Here is a 10,199-nt window from a genome sequence, read left to right as displayed (position 1 = left end):
TAGGGCACATCGGGTATTCGTAATCTAATTTATAACGCAAATTGCTGAAAAAAAAGGGATATAACATGAAAGTTATTTTCATCGAGGAGAAATGGTATGCCAGATCTTTGGGAGACATAAGTGGAGCCGAAGCCGACACGTAGAGCCTTGCCCATGTGATGGGACGCATGCAAAGGCAGCACCTATCAGGGTGTAAGAACAAGAACTATCTGGGAAGTGGATTAAACTCATGAACATTGGAAAAACAGTTCAAACGCTTCTGCCATCTAAGGGTATCCCCAAACCTATTGACGCGGAATCGGGTCTAGCCGACCGAAAGTCGTTAGTATGAAGTCCCTTGCGCGTCATCGTCGCCGGACGTATCCGTATGTCATTTTCAGAATTTGGGCCCCTCAATTAGGAAAAATTGTTAACAAAATTTAACTCGCTGTCAGTTTTGTGACGACAATTAAGCATAAAATCTGTCTAAAAATTTACTTTTTTCACATTCTGAATGTAGATTATCGCTTAAAGTTTATATAATTACCACAAAAACAATATTTTTATTGAAATTTCATGCTTAATTATGGTCACAAAACTGACAGTGAGTTAATTTTTGTTAAAAAAAATTCGCTAATTGGGGGGGTCCCAAATTCTGAAAATGCTCTATGCATGTTTATTCTTAGTAGCGATTTTTAACCCCCGACGCAAAAACGACGGGGTGTTATAAGTTTGACGTGTCTGTCTGTGTGTGTGTCTGTCTGTCTGTCTGTCTGTCTGTTTGTCTGTCTGTCTGTGTGTGTGTCTGTCTGTGGCATCGTAGCTCCCGAACGGATGAACCGATTTAGATTTAGTTTTTTTTGTCTGAAAGCTGAGTTAGTCGGGAGTGTTCTTAGCCATGTTTCATGAAAATCGGTCTACTATGTCGCAGTCGGGGGTTTTTTCAAAATTTTAATTTTGTGGTTAGGTTATTGGTCAGCGAAAGACGATTACGCGTGTGTTTCGGGAGACGCTTAGCCATAGAGGTCTGGTATGGTCGTTTGCCTCCTATCTCATTTAAACACTTGATATATGCTATCTGCTTAGGTACTTTCGATTTTTATCAGAGGAGCCAATTATGCTTTGCCGACTTTTGAGAACCCTAAATACCTACTCAGCTTCTTGGAGCAACATGTCATAGCGCAAGGGAAACACCTCAGAAGGTAGCACAACTTGCACGTTCCGGGCAAAAATGAGCGAGAGGCCCGTTTGTTCTTGGTTGGCCACGTGTCAAGAAAGTGAGAATGAACTATGATGTTTCAATAATTGCACGCTTGGTTATAACTCCTCCATAATTATCGTAGATTCTCGAGACTGAGGCCATCATAGGTACCTACTCATTTTTTTAAAACTGAAAACAGTAATGTTACAATTTTGGGGATTACCTAAGGGTAAATAAAGTAAACTAAGTATTTATATAGAAAATAACTTTTTAATTAACTTTCTTTCTGAAAACAATTTCGAACGTAATAATACACTACTTAGTAACGCCTAACTGGTAGGCAATGAAACTACCCTTATTATAAATTATATCGCTAGCTCAGTCTATTTACTTAAAAAAAAAACAAATACCTAAAATTTAGAGCATAGGGGTGAGTCAGTAGTTCTGGTACTGGAAGACCGGGTAAAAGGTAAATTATTAATTAAAAAATTAATTTATGTTGGGCGCTTTTTTTAAAAAATAAACGAGGAACGCTCTGACCTTGGGGGACGTCTAACCGAATTGAGGAGAGGTGGCCGCTGCAGCCACGGAATGGGAGCTCTTCCATACCGATCGCCACAGCCTCCTGTCCACCGGTCCAGGCTCGGGAAGCATCAGCTCTGCTCTGTCTTCGAACGTTAACCTCCAAATCTGAGGACCTGAAATAGGTTTAAAAAAAAACAATGACCCTGAGGCTTCCACCAACCCTTAGCGAGGGTTAAAATATTACTCGAACGAATGTGAAACGTACCCATTCCAGAAAAGAAGCCGGCTTGTGGTTCCGTGCAATCATGTCAATGGAAGGGGTCCTCAGTAATTTTATAAAAATAAAATCATCTGAAAATAATGGACACAAGAATTAGCACTGAACGTAACACAACAAACTGCATTCGAATATGGAAGAAAATACTTACGATTATGCGATTAATTCGCGATTTAAAAATTAGAATGTGGCGCATTGGCCCTGAAGAATTTGAAAACCACCCGTCTACATCCTTTCCAATATGCAAAGTGTCGGCTGACAGCTCGGCCCACAGATACGTGACGAGATGCATTCGCCTATAGACAACAACTTTAACTTCTGTCTTAAAGAGGGTAATAAAATATTTCCAAAAAGGAACGAAAACTAACAATACAATAATAAATTGAGTTTTATTTTTAATAAATGAAAATTCAAAAGGGATTTTGGAAGGAAATAAATTAACGACGATCGACACGCCATCTTTTGTCATTCTAGCTAACAGCAAACTGGGTTATCAATACAATCCTGCCGATAGATGGCTCTGCCTGTACGAAACCAATAGTTACTTGAGTATAATATCAGCTAAATAAAAATATACCTACGAGGTTTGAAAAAATATTGTTACAGTACTCCCCTCCCCAGAGAAAATTTTGACGCAGGCAAAATTTTGAGCTGGTCCCCAGCTCCAAACTACAGGAAATATGGGTAATATAACAGCTACAACTCGAAATCTATAATCGATAACAAAAAAACCATCCAAATCGAACCCACGCACTAAACCAGATAAGAATAGCCCCTTTTTTTTTTTAGGTAAATTACTACATTACGTCGCATCGTCTATATTTCTTGGCGGCACAGCGAGCTATACCAGACAGCGGGCTGTACGTCCAAGCGATATAACGGAAGACGGCTTATAGCTAAATGAAATTTCCCTAACAAATATCGGTGACAGCTAAGAATACAAAGAACAGACAATAACACCAGAACAACGAAGCGTATATACCGGCTGCGTCTATGTACGACACAAGACGGAACGTTTCGACACAACATTAGACATAAGTACAAGGGTTGACTGTACAGACCGCGTCTCAGGCGACGCAAGTCTGTCGGTCCGACAACACAAAAGAACGCCAACGTTCACGCATATGATTTAAGTCATATCGCAAAGCATCAACAAGGGTACAACACTGCTATTAAGAATTCTCCGTTTAAATCCGCAAGAATCCGACCAGCCAGTGAAGCTGAAATGCTGGTTTAAAACGCCAGCACCCAGAAAACTACGTGAAGAGAACTTTTAAATCGTCCACTCACCACCAAACATCGAAAAGGTAATACTTGTGTACGGACGTATTAGTACCATCCGGACACAATGTACTTAACTCCCACTTCAAACACATAAAGAAAACGCCTACTATACATCAAAACAAAAAAACTACCTATCACCGATAACTGCTAATAAATGAATACCTACTCCTTAACGTAACAACAATATGGAAAAACTTGTGTTAAATCTAACCCACCGGAAAGTAGGTAATAAAGATAACGCCTCGTAAACAACTTAGATCACGATCACTTTCACAACAAAATATTTATTCTAAAGTATTCTCAACCACAAAGGAAACCCACGAATAATATTAAATGTGCACGCTGGACTAATTTAAACAATAAAAGGTCCAAACGATCACCCAATTATTTAAATATAAAAGTTAGGTTAAATTATTATTTTTAACATTTTTTAGAATCACCCTGTATGCTCTTTACATGTTTAACTTTCTGTAGTAAAACTCAATTAAAATACCTACATAAATATTTGTACTAAATTTACAACATCAAACTTCAATATCGTTAAGGTAGGAAGAATAAAATAGGTAATTTAGAAAACAAGACACCAATTCTTACGACTGGCTGTAGGTACTTTAAATTACTTCAACTATTATCATTAGGTAAGAACTATGAACAATTAAAATTAATCACCTTCTAGAAAAAGAGTATGTAGTCTAGTTAAATACAATGTAAAATAAATTTAATTTGCTAATCACACCTTTCACATCAAAATGTAAAAAAAAAATCCTCATTTACGAATTACAAAATGCAGTAGGTACCAAGCGTGTGGTACTATTTAGAATTAAATACAAGCATAACTTCTTGCTTTTCACTAAAATAAAGAGACAAAATGGTTTTGTAGGTATATATAGTACTGTTGGCAATGAATAAAAATAACCAGATTTGGTACCCACCAACTAACAAGAGGTAATAATTATCTATATGGTACTATACATTTAACACACAAAGAAAGTACGGAACGAAAGTAAATACGGAAACCTTTCCTTTATTTTTAGTAAGGAATTTGTTATTTAAAGTAATGTTTAACATTGATTTTGCCAACAATCTTAGGTAGGTATGTAAATAATCTCTAATACTATGTTTAAGAAAATTATTAAATAGGTAAGCAACTAACGGTCTTCCAGTCTGAACTCTCTAAAGCCACACGTAGGGCTGCCACTGTTACAATTTTGGGGATTACCTAAGGGTAAATAAAGTAAACTAAGTATTTATATAGAAAATAACTTTTTAATTAACTTTCTTTCTGAAAACAATTTCGAACGTAATAATACACTACTTAGTAACGCCTAACTGGTAGGCAATGAAACTACCCTTATTATAAATTATATCGCTAGCTCAGTCTATTTACTTAAAAAAAAACAAATACCTAAAATTTAGAGCATAGGGGTGAGTCAGTAGTTCTGGTACTGGAAGACCGGGTAAAAGGTAAATTATTAATTAAAAAATTAATTTATGTTGGGCGCCTTTTTTAAAAAATAAACGAGGAACGCTCTGACCTTGGGGGACGTCTAACCGAATTGAGGAGAGGTGGCCGCTGCAGCCACGGAATGGGAGCTCTTCCATACCGATCGCCACAGCCTCCTGTCCACCGGTCCAGGCTCGGGAAGCATCAGCTCTGCTCTGTCTTCGAACGTTAACCTCCAAATCTGAGGACCTGAAATAGGTTTAAAAAAAAACAATGACCCTGAGGCTTCCACCAACCCTTAGCGAGGGTTAAAATATTACTCGAACGAATGTGAAACGTACCCATTCCAGAAAAGAAGCCGGCTTGTGGTTCCGTGCAATCATGTCAATGGAAGGGGTCCTCAGTAATTTTATAAAAATAAAATCATCTGAAAATAATGGACACAAGAATTAGCACTGAACGTAACACAACAAACTGCATTCGAATATGGAAGAAAATACTTACGATTATGCGATTAATTCGCGATTTAAAAATTAGAATGTGGCGCATTGGCCCTGAAGAATTTGAAAACCACCCGTCTACATCCTTTCCAATATGCAAAGTGTCGGCTGACAGCTCGGCCCACAGATACGTGACGAGATGCATTCGCCTATAGACAACAACTTTAACTTCTGTCTTAAAGAGGGTAATAAAATATTTCCAAAAAGGAACGAAAACTAACAATACAATAATAAATTGAGTTTTATTTTTAATAAATGAAAATTCAAAAGGGATTTTGGAAGGAAATAAATTAACGACGATCGACACGCCATCTTTTGTCATTCTAGCTAACAGCAAACTGGGTTATCAATACAATCCTGCCGATAGATGGCTCTGCCTGTACGAAACCAATAGTTACTTGAGTATAATATCAGCTAAATAAAAATATACCTACGAGGTTTGAAAAAAATATTGTTACAGTAATTACGAGCACAGAATATATAATAGTACAAGTACAGAAGGCCCACTGCTTTCATGTTCACAAAATGCCGCCTTTTAAATACCTACAAAATTCTAACAAAGAAACGAGCCGCACGTGCGCAGCGTCGGACGATAGGGTTGCCTATGGACATATGGATTAAAACGAATTAATACTCATATAAAATGTTATACTATTATTATATTCAAGTCTTAGGTACTTTCTAGGTATACATATATACCTCTATATGGGTGTGTAATGATTGGTATAACTTTTTTTGGTATAGTAACATTTGATATAACAACATTTGGTATATATTTAACGGATATAATCACTCATTTGACATACTTAACATTTGGTATAACCACAAAATATCTACTTTTATTTTGTATAATCATTATTTCGCATAACGCTTATTTATAATAACCGTTATATGGTATAACTATCTATTGATATACGACTAGTATAATATAACTAGCAAACAGTATAAAACATTTCATGAATTAATTTTATTCTTTTTTGAAGGGATCACAGTTCTAACCTAACCTAACCTACTTTTCTGATAGCAATACATATGTTTAAGGGTCATAGTTCTAACCTAACCTAACCTATTTTTCTGGTAGCAGCGCGTTGTGTGTAGGGGTCACAGTTCTAACCTAATCTACTTTTCTGATATATGATGGATCTAATTTATTGTACATTTTTTTTTCATTCTAACTGTGCTTTAGAAAGAATTTGTTTTATACAATTTATTTATTATCAGAAATAGGCATTATACTCAAAGTATGTTCTAATAAATGTTATTCGAAAAAATGATCATTATACTAAATAAGAATTATACAATTTGTTAGTATATTATTTGTAGTATATGATTCAATAATTATATCAAATGATCGTTATAACGACTAAAAATATATCAAAAAAAGTTATATCGATCGATACGCACCCCCTCTATATATCCATACAGTATTTATATATTTTTGTTTAAGTCCCAACATCACAAGCCTAGTTGAACTTTTCCGTGGGACTTAATCAATATTAGATCTGTGTAAGATTGTCCTATTCTATTCATGATGTCTATTTAACTAAACATTATTTGCCATTCACACGCGGACATCACATATGAACCTAAAAAAAAACTCGCGACGTAAAGTAACAATAGAAAGTGCGATCGTGCGTTCCTTGAGAACGCGCGCCACCCCTGATTAGGCCGCGAACTCGCGGTCGCCAGCATGTACTTGTAGCGCGGCGATAGGATCGCGGAGTGAGCCGCCCCTGTTACTAGCTCTTAGATAATGAAAACAGTAATTACAATTAATTATTATTAGAACGACCAAACATTAAACCTAATTTATATGCGAGAAAGTACAAGACATAAGACCCCTAATAAGAACAAAGAGAAACTTTCTAAACAAAGCCCGTGTCAACTATAAGACCGAGTAAATCTCCAATCACAGGTCGACCCTGAATTTTGCAGGAGCTTACCTCCTAATTCGGGAGAAAATACCAATTTTTCTTGTAACTTGATAAAACAAATTGATATCTTGATATTAATCTAGGCAATTTTCAGAAGTTTTTATAGTGATTTTATACTTTTAAACGAGTAATTATAGTATGTGTATACACCGTGTTTTTAGGGTTCCATAGTCAACGAGGAACCTTTTTAGTTTTGCCACTGTCTGTAATTTTATCAATCACGCTGATAAAGTGATAAAACATGATGCCAACGGCCACTTTTCATCATCGCACCGCTCGCCATCGACAGGGCGCTCATCCACACACCTTGCAACCTTTTAAATGGTCGCGCACCGCGCGGTTTCAGAGGAATTTCCTCCCGCGGACGCTCCGGCTGTGGAATGAGCTCCCGAGGTATTCCCGATGAACTACAGTATGGGGTTCTTCAAAAAAGGAGTGTACAAGTTTCTAATGGGTCGGCAACGCGCATGTGACACCCCTTGAGTTGCAGGCGTCCATAGGTTACAGTGACCGGTTTCCATCAGGCGGACCGTTTACCTATTTGCCACCGACGTGGTATTAAAAAAAATGTGGATTTTTTAATTACTTTTTACAAGTTTTGAAAGGTAAGCTTTAGCTCCAAAACATTTAATATATAAAATGTTCTCATTTTCCCGTTTTTAACCCCCGACGCAAAAACGAAGGGGTGTTATAAGTTTGACGTGTCTGTCTGTGTGTGTGTCTGTCTGTCAGTCTGTCTGTCTGTCTGTCTGTCTGTCTGTCTGTCTGTCTGTCTGTTTGTCTGTCTGTCTGTGTGTGTCTGTCTGTGGCATCGTAGCTCCTGAACGGATGAACCGATTTGGATTTAGTTTTTTTTGTCTAAAAGCTGAGTAAGTCGGGAGTGTTCTTAGCCATGTTTCATGAAAATCGGTCTACTATGTCGCGGTCGGGGGTTTTTTCAAAATTTTAATTTTGTGGTTAGGTTATATTAATAAAACTTGGACATTGTCATTATACACTAATATCCAATCAATAGCGCCTAATACTCTACTTAACTCTCGGCTTTACCATTGTCCTAGCAATCACCGACTTTATCAGACAGAGATTAGAGTCCTAAGCTTTACCAGCTTTACCTGTCAATTTATATAATCTAGTATCAAGGTATTATGGATCTTATCGCGTAGTTATAGCCCAGAGTTCTGCGTGCCAGTTTTGGGCAACGTCCAGTCGACATACAAGTCACGCGCTAAATGTCATGCTAGGCACGTAGACCGTTTGGTCACAGAGAGGAGAACAGATGCGGCAGGGAAATACAAAATATTTCCCAGGGGGGTAGGCAGAGATCAGAGATGGAATAAAGTACCCTTTTTTCTCCCCTAGCGATAGGGGGGAAACTTGGTCCTACCACTTTAAACCCACCCCGGAGTTTCATCCTCTTTGCCGTTCGTGAGGGCGCGCTGGGATCGATGTATGTTATTCACCACGGCGCCATTTGCTACGATCCTGATAAACCACATTCGCTTCACTCACTTCCATAACGTTCGTCATACATGCTCATTGACATGCTAGTCGGTTTAGAGTAAGTAAGTAAGTAATCATTTATTGTCAGATTGTCATTTATTGTAGTAGGTACTTTTAACCTGGCCTTTTTTCAATATTTCATAAATTTGTTCGAGAAAAGTTTACTTCGGTCTTCCTCTTCCAACTGCTCATTCCACTCTTTGGTATAATCATCATCATCATTTGGCAGAGAATTAAAAAAAAATCACTTAGCCTTAAATTACGTTATATAAAACAAAGTCCCTCGCTGCGTCTGTCTGTGTCTGTTCGTTTGAATATTCGTGATAAACTATAAAACGCCTGAACAGATTTTCATGCGAGTTTCATCTACGGATATAATGATTAAGGTTTAGGTGTATAATTTGTTATGATTTTGTGGAATATGACAATATATTATTTGCTAATCAAGTTGGGTAAACGCCCCGGATAAGAAGTTTAGTCGTTTTAGATATAACAAAAAAATGTACGATGGAATTGTAGCTCTGTGAGTTTAAGCCCAAGTTCAAACACAGCGGAAACCGCGCGGATGCAAACCGCGCGGATCAACCGCACGGAACTTATTTCAATAGGATAGTACTAGACCGTTCACATTACACCGCGTGGTTGTAGTGTGAACGTTCTAGTACTATGCTATTAAAATAAAATCCGCGCGGTTGATCCGCGCGGTTTGCATCCGCGCGGTTTCCGCTGTTCCTGAACTAGCACTAATAGACCCAGAGCCCAGGCCCGCCAGACCTTCCTCAAATTCTCAAGGATGAAACTTTGGGACAATGTAGAGTTCATATCGGCGGTTAATGTGTGCATATTTTCTAGTTCGGCCCATCGGCCAATTTTTTGCTATCAAGTGATGAAGGTGAAAAAAAAAAGTGCTTACTTTCCTTAAATTCTCAAGGCTGATTTTTATATATGTGTTAGAGCACGTTGTTAGAAATTGGTTATCATCAATGCCAGACCGTTTCCGCCGGCCATAACTTTTGCCAGACGCGACAAAGTTGGCAAAAAACGACTCTAACTTACCTCATTTTCTCAAGCCTGATTTTGATATATGATACGCAGGGACCTATAACTAGACCGTTTGTAAGCAGCCAGACCAATCGGATGGACCCAACCATCCGCCAGACCGACTTAAAGTTTCGATATGAGCATTAGTAGAATTGAAATATTCCGGGTCTATAAAAGCTAAAAACTTGAATTTTCTACATTAAGCTACGTGTATATTGTATACTTGACGTTATAAGCGACTTTCAAAAATTTTACTTCTAAGGAAATAAAAAAATGAAAGTTTATATGTGGTGCAAGATTAATTTTAAGCTATGAATTTTATTTACACTGCGTAAGTACATGTGTATTTTATTATAAATATAACTTTTACCAGACGCGACAAAGTTGGCAAAAAACGACTCTAACTTACCTCATTTTCTCAAGCCTGATTTTGGTATATGATACGCAGGGACCTGTAACCAGACCGTTTGTAAGCAGCCAGACCAATCGGATGGACCCAACCATCCGCCAGACC

General features: G+C 37.6%; 1 long non-coding RNA gene across 2 annotated transcripts; it reads right to left on the bottom strand.

Moving 5' to 3' along the window:
• Window positions 1-1,796: 1,796 nt before the first annotated feature.
• Window positions 1,797-5,654, bottom strand: LOC125228976. Of its 2 annotated transcripts, XR_007177350.1 has the most exons (3): window positions 5,215-5,654; window positions 5,052-5,137; window positions 1,797-4,959 (listed from the first exon to the last, which is right to left on the bottom strand). It is a non-coding gene; the product is annotated as an uncharacterized LOC125228976 (long non-coding RNA). The 2 variants fall into 2 exon arrangements; XR_007177349.1 differs by having other exon boundaries at window positions 5,052-5,654.
• Window positions 5,655-10,199: the final 4,545 nt, after the last annotated feature.

Source organism: Leguminivora glycinivorella, chromosome 8 (assembly GCF_023078275.1).
Source record: "Leguminivora glycinivorella isolate SPB_JAAS2020 chromosome 8, LegGlyc_1.1, whole genome shotgun sequence".
Classification (NCBI taxonomy): domain Eukaryota; kingdom Metazoa; phylum Arthropoda; class Insecta; order Lepidoptera; family Tortricidae; genus Leguminivora; species Leguminivora glycinivorella.
The sequence above is the reverse complement of the archived record's forward strand: the minus strand, read 5'-3'. Positions and strand labels throughout refer to the sequence as shown.